The sequence below is a fragment of the Pan paniscus genome, chromosome 10 (genome assembly GCF_029289425.2).
Source record: "Pan paniscus chromosome 10, NHGRI_mPanPan1-v2.0_pri, whole genome shotgun sequence".
NCBI lineage: Eukaryota > Metazoa > Chordata > Mammalia > Primates > Hominidae > Pan > Pan paniscus.
The window spans coordinates 41,250,736-41,262,248 of record NC_073259.2 but is presented as its reverse complement, the minus strand read 5'-3'; positions in this window follow the sequence as shown (position 1 = coordinate 41,262,248).

Sequence of the window (11,513 nt, the reverse complement as noted above, 5' to 3'; positions counted from 1 at the left end):
CTCTTGTCTTTTCAAATCTTTCCAAGACATCTGGCTAGCATGTTCTTGTCAAACTGCAGTTCTGATCATGATGCTTCCCCACTTTTAGCTTCAGTGTCTCCCCCAGATTCTTTTTTTTTTTTTTTTTTTTTTGAGACAGAGTCTCGCTCTGTTGCCCAGGCTGCAGTGCAGTGGCATGATCTCGGCTCACTGCAAGCTCCACCTCCCGGGTTCATGCCATTCTCCTGCCTCAGTCTCCCAAGTAGCTGGGACTACAGGCACCTGCCATCAAGCCTGGCTAATTTTTTGCATTTTTAGTAGAGACAGGGTTTCACTGTGTTAGCCAGGATGGTCTCGATCTCCTGACCTCGTGATCCTCCCGCCTCGGCCTCCCAAAGTACTGGGATTATAGGCGTGAGCCACCACGCCCGGCCAGTGTCTCCCCAGATTCTAAAATAGTTTCCCTTGGTTTTTGGTAATTTCCTAGGGAACTTGTTATAGAGATCCAGCCCCAATCCCAGAGAGTATTATTCTGCAGGTCTGGGATGATATTGGGCACCTGCATTCATGACATGTTCCCAATCATAGCTGGTACAAAACAAAGTTGAAAACTAAGGCAGGGCAAACTCTTCAAGGTCTAACAAGGCTCTTCTTGACCTGGTCTTCACTAACCTTTCCCACTTTATCTCCCACCTCTTCCTTTCTCCACTACTCATTGGCTCCATATATATATATATATATATATATATATATATTTGAGACGGAGTTTCGCTCTTGTTGCCCAGGCTGGATTGCAGTGATGTGATCTTGGCTCACTGTAAACTCCGCCTTCCAGTTTCAAGCAATTCTCCTGCCTCAGCCTCCCGAGTAGCTGGGATTACAGGCGCCCGCCACCATGTCTGGCTAATTTTTGTAATTTTAGTAAAGATGGGGTTTCACCATGTTGGCCAGGCTGGTCTTAAACTCCTGACCTCAAGTGATCCATCTGCCTTGGCCTCCCAAAGTGCTGGGATTACAGGCATGCGCCACTGCGCTTGGCCATATGTTTATTTTTTGTAGAGACAGAGTTTTGCCATGTTGCCCAGGCTGCTCTTGAACTCCTGGACTCAAGCAATCTGCCCGCCTCTGCTTCCCAAATTGTTGGGATTATAGGCACCTGGTAAATCATTCTTTTTTTTTTTTTTTTTTTGAGATGGAGTCTCACTCTGTCACCCAGGCTGGAGTGCAGTGGCACGATCTCAGCTCACTGCAACCTCCACCCTCTGGGTTCAAGTGCCTGCCTCAGCCTCCTGTGTAGCTGGGATTACAAGCGCCTGCAACCACACCTGGCTAATTTTTGTATTTTTAGTAGAGACAGGGTTTCACCATCTTGGCTAGGCTGGTCTTGAACTCCTGACCTCGTGATCCACCCACCTCTGCCTGCCAAAGTGCTGGGATTACAGGTGTGAGCCACCGCGCCTGGCAAATCATTCTTAATAGTGAAAGAATGATTACTTTGTCCACAAGATCAGGAACAAAGCAAAGACATTTGCTCTCCCCACTTCTTTGTGTTTGTTTTTTTCTTTCTGACCTCTTCCCTGTAGGTATGTTCTCATCACTTTTATTCAACATTGTACTGAACGTGCTAGCCAGTGCAATAAGTCAGGAAGAAGAAATAAAAGGCATACAGATGGGAAAAGAAGCAATAAAACTATCTTTATTCACAGATAAAATGATTATCTATTTAGAAAATCCCAGCCATGGGCAGTATGCACACCTGTACTCCCAGCTACTTGGGAGGCTAAGGCAGGAGGATCACTTGTGCCCAGGAGTTCAAGGCTTCAGTGAGCTATGATCACCACTGCACTCCAGTCTGGGCAGCAGAGTGAGGCTGTGTCTATAATAAAAAAAACAAAAACAAAAAAATCCTGAAGAACCTACCTACAAAAAAGCCACTAGAACTAATAAGAGAATTTAGCAAGATTGCAGGATAAATGATAAGTGATCAATACACAAAATTACATTTTTTGTGTGTTTTTTGTTTTTGTTTTTATTTTAGAGATGAAGTCTTGCCCTGTCACCCAGGCTGGAGTGCAGTGGCGCGATCTCAGCTCACCGCAACCTCTGCCTCCCAGGTTCAAGGGATTCTCCTGCCTCAGCCTCCCAAGTAGCTGGGATTACAGGCACTCACCACCACGCCCAGCTAATTTTTTTGTATTTTTAGTAGAGACGGGGTTTCACCATGTTGGCCAGGCTGGTCTTGAACTCCTGACCTCAGGCAATCTGCCCACCTCAGCCTCCCAGAGTGCTGGGATTACAGGTGTGAGCCACCATGCCGGCCTCACAAAATTACGTTTCTATATACTGGCAATGAGAAATTGGAAATTCAAACTGAAAAAGCAGTATTATTTACAATCAGATTTAAAACATAAAATATCTTCCAATCAAACTAACAAAATATGTGCAAGATTTCTATGCTGAAAAGTATAAAACATTAATGAGAGAAATTAAAGATGTATATGAATGGAGAGATATATTAAGTTCATGGATTGGAAGACTCAATGTTGTTAAGATGCTAACTCACTTGGAATTGATCTGCAAGTTTAATGCCATCCCAATAAAAATCTCTGTAAGTTTTTATATAGAAATTAACAAACCGATTCTAATAATGTAGACAAAAAAGCAAAGGGCCTAGAATAACCAAAACAATTTTTTATATTTTTTATTTTTTTATTTTTTTGAGACGGAGTTATGCTGTTTTTGCCCAGGCTGAAGCGCAATGGGACAGTCTCGGCTCACTGCAAACTCCGCCTCCCGGGTTCAAGCAATTCTCTTGCCTCAACCTCCTGAGTAGCTGGGATTACAGGTGCCCACGACCATGCCTGGCTGATTTTTGTATTTTTATTAGAGACGGGGTTTCACCATGTTGGCCAGGCTGGTCTCAAACTCATGACCTCAGGTGATCTACCCATCTCAGCCTCCCAAAGTGCTAGGATTTTAGGCGTGAGCCACCTCGCCCAGGCTCAAAACAATTTTTAAAAAGAATAGCCAGGAACGGTGGCTCACGCCTGTAATCCCAGCACTTTGGGAGGCCGAGGAGGGTGGATCACAAGGTCAGGAGTTCAAGACCAGCCTGGCCAACATGGTGAAACCCGGTCTCTAACTCAAAATACAAAAATTAGCCGGGCATGGTGGCATGTGCCTGTAGTCCCAGTTGCTCGGGAGGCTGAGGCAGGAGAATTGCTTGAACCCAGGAGGCGGAGGTTGCAGTGAGTCGAGATTGTGCCACTGCACTCCAGCCTGGGTGACAGAGTGAAACTTCATCTCAGAAAAGAAAAAAAAAAAAAAGAAAAGGAAGGAGAAGGAGAAGAAGCCGGGCACAGTGGTTTACACCTCTAATCCCAGCACTTTGGGAGGATGAGGTGGGCGGATCACTTGAGGTCTGAGTTCAAAACCAGTCTGGCCAACATGGTGAAACCCTGTCTCTACTAAAAAATACAAAAAATAGCCAGGATGGTGGCACACACCTGTAGTCCCAGCTACTCGGAAGGTTGAGGCAGGAAAATCGCTTGAACCCAGTAGGCAGAGGTTGGAGTGAGCTGAGATCAAGCCATTGCACTCCAATCTGGTGACAGAGCCAGATTCTGTCTCAAAAATAATAATAAACCAAAAGAAAAATGAAAAGAATAAAGTTGGAGAACTCCCATTATCTGGTTTCAAGACTTGCCATAAAGCTGCAGTAATCAAGACAGTGAAGTATCAGCATAAAGATAGATAGATACAGGCCAGGTGCGGTGGCTCACGCCTGTAATCCCAGCACTTTGGGAAGCCAAGGCAGGCGGATCACCTGAGGTCAGGAGTTCGAGACCAGCCTGATCAACATGGAGAAAACCCATCTCTACTAAAAATACAAAAATTAGCTGGGCGTGGTGGCGTATGCCTGTAATCCCAGGTAGTTGGGAGGCTGAGGCAGGAGAATCGCTTGAACCCGGGAGGCAGAGGTTGCAGTGAGCCGAGGTCGCACCATTGCACCCTAGCCTGGGCAACAAGAGTGAAACTCCGTCTCAAAAAAAAAGGATAGATACATCTATGGAACATAATAGAGTCTGGAAGACCCCATCTCTACTCAAAATACAAATACTCCAGCATGGGCAACAAGAGCAAAACTTCATCTCAAAAGAAAAAAAAAAAATAGGCCTGGCGTGGTGGCTCATGCCCATAATCCCAGCACTTTGGGAGGCCAAGGCAGATTGATCACCTGAGGTTAGGAGTTCGAGACCAGCCTGGCCAACACGGCAAAACCCTGTCTCTACTAAAAATACAAAAAATTAGCTGGGGGTGGCAGGTGCCTGTAATCCCAGCTACTCAGGTGACTGAGGCAGGAGAATCGCTTGAACCCAGGAGGCATAGGTTGCAATGAGTCGAGATCATGCCATTGCACTCCAGCCTGGGTGACAGAGCAAAACTCTGTCTCAAAAAAAAAAAAAAAAAAAAAAAAAAGGCCGGGCACAGTGGCTCACGCCTGTAATCCCAGCACTCTGGGAGGCCGAGGCGGGTGTATCACGAGGTCAGGAGATCAAGACCATCCTGGCTAACACAGTGAAATCCTGTCTCTACTTAAAAAAAAAAAAAAGGAAAAGAAAAAGAAAAAGGAAAACCGTTCGTGACCTTGAGTTAGGCAAAGATCTCTGAAATAGAACACAAAAAATACAAACCATACAAAAAATTTCATAATTTTTTTTTTTTTTAGAGACACATTCTTGTTCTGTCACCCAGGCTGGAGTACAGTGGTGTGATCATAGCTCCATATAACCTTCAACTCCTGGCCTCAAGCAATCCTCCTGCCTCTGCCTCCCAACAGCTGGAATTATGGTGTGAACCACCGTGCCCAGCCCATAATGGAATTTTATCAAAATTAAAACTTCATCTCTTCTAACAACATTGTTAAGAAAATACAAAGATAAGCCACATATTGGGCAAAAATATTTGCAAAACACATTAACTCAAATGAATCATAGGCCAAAATGTGAAACAGAAAACCATAAAAATTCTAGATAAGGCTGGGCGAGGTGGCTAATGCCTATAATCCCAGCACTTTGGGAGGCCGAGGCAGGTGGATCACGAGGTCAGGAGTTCAAGACCAGCCTGGTGAACATGGTGAAACCCCGTCTGTACTCAAAATACAAAAATTAGCCGGGCATGGTGGCACACACCTGTAATCCCAGCTACTCGGGAGGCCGAGGCAGGAGAATGGCTTGAACCCGGGAGGCAGAGGTTGTGGTGAGCTGAGATCATGCCACTGCACTCCAGCCTGGGAGATAGAGGAAGAGTCCATCTAAAAAAAAGAAAAAAAAAATTCTAAATAAAAACAGAAAATCTTTGTGACCTTGAGATAGGCAAAGATTTCTTGTGATCATAGCTCATGGCAGCCTTGATCTTCTGGGCTCAAGTAATCCCCCTGCCTCAGCCTCCCATGCCTGTAATCCCAGCACTTTTGAAGCTGAGACTACATGTGCACACCATCACACCAGACTATTATTTTATGTTTTGTAGAAAAGCGGTCTCACTATGTTGCGGAGCTAGATTTCTTCTGTTGTTTTTGTTGTTGTTGTTGTTGAGATGGAGTTTCGCTCTTGTTGCCCAGGCTGGCGTGCAATGGCGCAATCTGCACTCACTGCAACCTCTGCCTCCCAGGTTCAAGCGATTCTCCTGCCTCAGCCTCCTGGGTAGCTGGGATTACAAGCATGGGCCACCATGCCCGGCTAATTTTTTTGTATTTTTAGTAGAGATGGGGTTTCTCCATTTTGGTCAGGCTGGTCTTGAACTCCCAACCTCAGGTGATCCGCCCGCCTTGGCCTCCCAAAGTGCTGGGATTACAGGCGTGAGGCACTGTGCCCGGCTGCTAGATTTCTTAAATACAGCATCAAAGCATAATCCATAAAATAAAAACTTGATAAACTGGGCTTTGTCACAATTAAGAACTTCTCTTCAAAAGACATTAAGAGAATGAAAAGATAGCCACAGACTGGGAGAAAATAGTTGCAAATTTCATGAAGAAGAACTTGAATCCAGACATATTTTCAAAACTCTCAACATTCAATAATAAAAAAGAGACAACCAAATTTTTTAAATGGGCAAAAGATCTGAACAGATATTTCATCAAAAAAGAGATACAGGCCAGGCGTGGTGGCTCACACCTGTAATCCTAGCACTTTGGGAGGCTGAGGCAGGTGGACTGCCTGAGCTCAGGAGTTTGAGACCAACCTGGGCAACACCGTGAAACCCTGTCTCTACTGAAATACAAAAAACTAGCCTGGTGTGGCAGCATGCACCTGTAATCCCAGCCACTTGGGAGGCTGAGGCAGGAGAATTGCTAGAACTCGGGAGGCAGAGGTTGCAGTGAGCTGAGACTGTGCCACTGCACAATCCAGCCTGGGCAACAGAACGAGACTCGGTCTCTAAAAAAAAAAAAAAGAGAGAGATACAGATGGGGCAGGGTGCAGTGGCTCAAGCGTGTAATCCCAGCACTTTGGGAGGCTGAGGCGGAAGTATTGCTTGAGCTTAGGAGTTTGAGACCAGCCTGGGCAACATGGCAAAACCCTGTCTCTACAAAATATACAAAAATTAGCCAGGCATGGTGGCATGTGACTATAATCCCAGCTACTCTGGAGGCTGAGGCTCAAGAATCACTTGAATCCGGGAGGCAAATGTTGCAGTGAACCAAGATCCCGCCACTGTACTCCAGCCTGGGTGAGGGAGTGAAACTCTGTCTCAAAAAAAAAAAAGAAGAAGAAGAAAACAGGCCGGGCATGGTGGTTCATGCCTGTAATCCCAGCACTTTGGAGGCCAAGGCAAGTGGATCACCTGAGGTCAGGAGTTTGAGACCAGCCTGGCCAACATGGTGAAACCCCGTCTCTACTAAAAATACAAAAAAATGTAGCCTGGCATGGTGGCGCACACCTGTAGTCCCAGCTACTCGGGAGACTGAGGCAAGAGAATTGCTTAAGCCCAGGAGGCAGAGGCTGCAGTGAGCCGAGATCGTGCCATTGCACTCCAGCCTGGGCAAAAGAACAAAACTCCATCTCAAAAAAAAAAAAAAAAAGTTGCCAAAAATAAAGAGATACAGATGGTAAATAAGCACATGAAAAGATGCCCAATATCATTAGTCATTAGGAAAATACACATTAAAACCACAAGATACCATTACACACCCACTAGAAAGCTATATATATATATATATATATATATATTTTTTTTTTTTTTTTTTTTTTTATAAGGTCTTGCTCTGTCGCCCAGGCTGGAGTGCAGGGCCATGATCTTAGCTCACTGCAACCTCTGCCTCCTGGGTTCAAGTGATTCTCGTGCCTTGGCCTCCCGAGTAGCTGGGATTACAAGCATGGACAATGCCCAGCTAATTTTTTGTATTTTTAGTAGAGCTGGGATTTTGCTGCGTTGCCCAGACTGGTGTTGAACTCCTGGCCTCAAGTGATCCGTTTGCCTCGGCCTCCCAAAGTGCTGTGATTACTAGTGTGAGACTCCACATCCAGCCTAACTTTTGTTTTTCCTTTTTAATAACAGGCCAAGCACAGTGACTCAGGCATGTAATCCCAGCATTTTGGGGGGCCGAGGCAGAAGGATCACCTGAGCCCAATAGTTCGAGGCAAGCCTGGGCAACAAAGGAAGACTCCCCTCTCTACAAAAGAATTTTTTTTTTTTTTTTTTTGAGACGGAGTCTCGCTCTGTCGCCGAGGCTGGAGTGCAGTGGTGCGATCTCAGCTCACTGCAAGCTCTGCGTCCCAGGTTCACGCTGTTCTCTTGTGTCAGCCTCCCGAGGACCTGGGACTACAGGTGCCTGCCACCACTCCCGGTTAATTTTTTGTGTTTTTAGTAGAGACGGGGTTTCACCGTGTTAACCAGGATTGTCTTGATCTCCTGACCTCATGATCCTCCTGCCTTGACCTCCCAAAGTGCTGGGCTTACAGGCGTGAGCCACCGCGCCTGGCCTACAAATGAATTTTTAAAACCAGCCAGGTTTAGTGGTATGGGCCTGTAGTCCTAGCTCCTGAGGAGGATGAGGCAGGAGTATCACTTGGGCACAGGAGTTCCAGGCTATAGTAAGCTATGACAGAACCACTATACTCCAACCTGGGTGACAGAGCAAGACCCTGTATCTAAAAAAAAAAGTAAAATAAAAAAGGGACAGACAGTACAGAGTGTTGGTGAGGATACAGAGCATCATGTTACTGGAGGTGTGCAAAATGGTACAGCTACTTTGGCAGTTTCTTAGAAGAATAAACTTGGCCAGGCATGGTGGTTCACACCTGTACTCCCAGCACTTTGGGAGACTGAGGCGGGCAGATCACTTGAGGTCAGGAGTTCGACACCAGCCTGGCCAACATGGTGAAACTGTCTCTAGTAAAAATAGAAAAATTAGCCTGGTGTGGTGGCACACGCCTTTAGTCCCAGCTACTTGGGAGGCTGAGACAGGAGAATCACTTGAACCTGGGAGGTGGAAGGTGCAGTGAGCTGAGATCACCCCTATAATCCCAGCACTTTGGGAGGCTGAGGCAGGCAGATGACTTGAGCCCAGGAGTTTGAGACCGGCCTGGCCAACACGGCAAAACCCCGTCTCTACTAAAAAATACAAAAATTAGCCAGGCATGGTGGCATATACCCGCGATTCCAGCTACTTAGGAGGCTGAAGTATGAGAATCACTTGAACCCTGGAAGCAGAGGTTGCAGTGAGCCAAAATCAGGCCATAGAACTCCAGCCTGAGTGACAGACAGAGACTCCCTCTCAAAAAAAAAAAAAAGAAAAAAAAGGAAGAAAACATATATCCACACAAAGATAAACAGCTTTATTCATAATTGCTAAAAACTGGAGCTGAGCACTGTGGCTCATGCCTGTAATCCCAGCACTTTGGAAGACCAAGGTGGGAGGATCACTTGGGGTCAGGAGCTCAGGCCAGGAATTTAAGACCAGCCTGGGCAACATATTGAGACCCTCATCTCTACCAAAAAAAAAAAAAAAAGTTAGAAAAAGTAAAGAAAAAAACTAAGAACAAAATAAATATTCATTTACTGGTGAATGGATAAACAAATTATGGTAACTCTATGCAATGGAATATTATGCTGCCATTAAAAGGAAGGATAAATACTGATACCCTGCAACAACATAGATGAATCACAGAAGCATCATGTTAAGTGAAAGACGCCAGAGACAAAAAGCTACACACCAGGCCAGGTGTGGTGGCTCATGCCTGTAATCCCAGCACTTTGGGAGGCCGAGGTGGATGGATTACCAAGCTCAGGTGTTTGACACCAGCCTGGCCAATGTGGTGAAACTCCATCTCTACTAAAAATACAAAAAATTAGCCGGACGTGGTAGCTCATGCTTGTAGTCCCAGCTACTCGGGAGGCTAAGGCAGGAGAATCGCTTGAACCTGGGAGGTGGAGGTTGCAGTGAACCAAGATCATGCCACTGCACTCCAGCCTGGGTGACAGAGCAAGACTCAGTCTCAAAAAAAAAAAAAAAAGAAAAGTAAAAAGCTACACAAAAAAGCTACACACTTTATAGTTTATTTTATACAACATTATGGAAAGGGAAAAGCTATGAGGACAGAGAACAGATCAGTGGTTACCAAAGCTGGGGTGTCGGGGAGGAGGTGTGGGGGTGAGCAATGAACTTGACTATAAAAGAACACAGTGGATTTTTTTTTTTTTTTTTTTTTTGAGACGAAGTCTCCCTCTGTGGCCCAGGCTGGAGTGCAGTTGCGCCATCTCAGCTCACTGCAACCTCCTCCTCCCAGGTTCAAGCAATTCTCTTGCCTCAGCCTCCTGAGTAGCTGGGACTACAGGCGCCCATCCCCATGCCCTGCTAATTTTTTTGTATTTTTAGTAGAGATGGGGTTTCACCATCTTGGCCAGGTTGGTCTTGAACTTCTGAACTCGTGATCCACCTGCCTCACCCTCCCAAAGTGCTGGGATTACAGGTGTGAGCCACCACACCCAGCCTGGAGCTTTTTGAAGGGATAAAAATTATGTATTTTGATTATGGTGGCATTTCCACAGCTGCATCCATTTGTCAAAACCCATCAAACTGTATACCTAAAAAGGGTGAATGTTACTGTAGGCAAATTGTGCATCAATAAATTAATTTTTTTTTTTTTTTGAGATGGAGTTTCACTCTTGTTGCCCAGGCTGGAGTGCAATGGCGCGATCTTGGCTCACCACAACCTCCGCCTCCCGGGTTCAAGCGAATCTGCCTCAGCCTCCTGAGTAGCTGGGATTACAGGCATGTGCCACCATGCCCGTCTATAAATCTAAATGTTTTAAAACAAGAAAACCTACAGATGCAGGAAGATCATAGGCTCAGCCTTATATGTGAAAAGCTTAAGGTTTCCTTGAAACCTCCAATTAGGGATAATATCCACCAGCAGGAGATATGGTTCTGAGTCTCAGAGGAGGGGATTCTGGTGGATGCTATAAAAAGCCACGGTGCCAAGTGTTCTATTTGGGAAATCTTACCCTTAGCCCCCGGGCTCCTCTAGCAAGTTTTTGCTCTTTTTTTTTTTTTTTTTTTTTTTTTTTTTTGAGGCAGTGTTTTGCTCTTGTTACCCAGGCTGGAGTGCAATGGCGTGATCTCAGCTCACCGCAACCTCCACCTCCCGGATTCAAGCAATTCTCCTACCTCAGCCTCTCGAGTAGCTGGAATTACAGGCATGTGCCACCACGCCCAGCTAATTTTGTATTTTTAGTAGAGACAGGGTTTCTCCATGTTGGTCAGGCTGGTCTCGAACTCCCAACCTCAGGTGATCCGCCCGCCTCAGCCTCCCAAAATACTGGGATTACAGGCGTGAGCCACCGCGCCTGGCTTTTTACTCACTTTTTGAAGCCCTGTCTGAGCATTCATTTGACCTCCGTGAAGTTCTCCATGACCCCAGTCCTTCAGCACGTAGAACGCAAGCTCCATGAAAGCAGCAGCCTTGTGGCTTTTCTGTGCTGTATTCTCAGATCCTAGACCATGCTGGCATTAGGTGCCTTACAAAGCGTTAATGAATTAATGAATTCTTCCTTTCTCTGACAGTCCTCTGGAGCTTGTCATAGCACCAATCACGCTGTATTTTGTTTGTCCAATGATCTGTTCCCTCTAATAATAATCTCCTTGATTATTATTGTCTAGTTGTATTTATCTTTGTATTCCCAGGTCACTATTGGTGGAAGTGAACTAAACCGACAGCCTTAAAGCTCCATGTTGATGATTCTTCCAGGAGGAGGAGGCACACTTAACAAGCACCTGCTCCGCCCCAGGCCCTATCATACACGCTTAATCTCTGCAACGAACCGATAAGGAAGCTGGAGATCAGAGAAGCTCGCCGACTTGGGCACCCAACTTAGGCACCCAACTTGACCAAGGTCACCTAGCAAGGAAACAAGCAGAGCTGGGATTCAAACTGAGATCTGTCCAACTCCAAAATCTTGTTTCTCCATCCTCTCTTTTCCCAAAGATTCTTAACCCCATGATTTTCGGTGCCTTCAGCACCCTGAAGTGACAT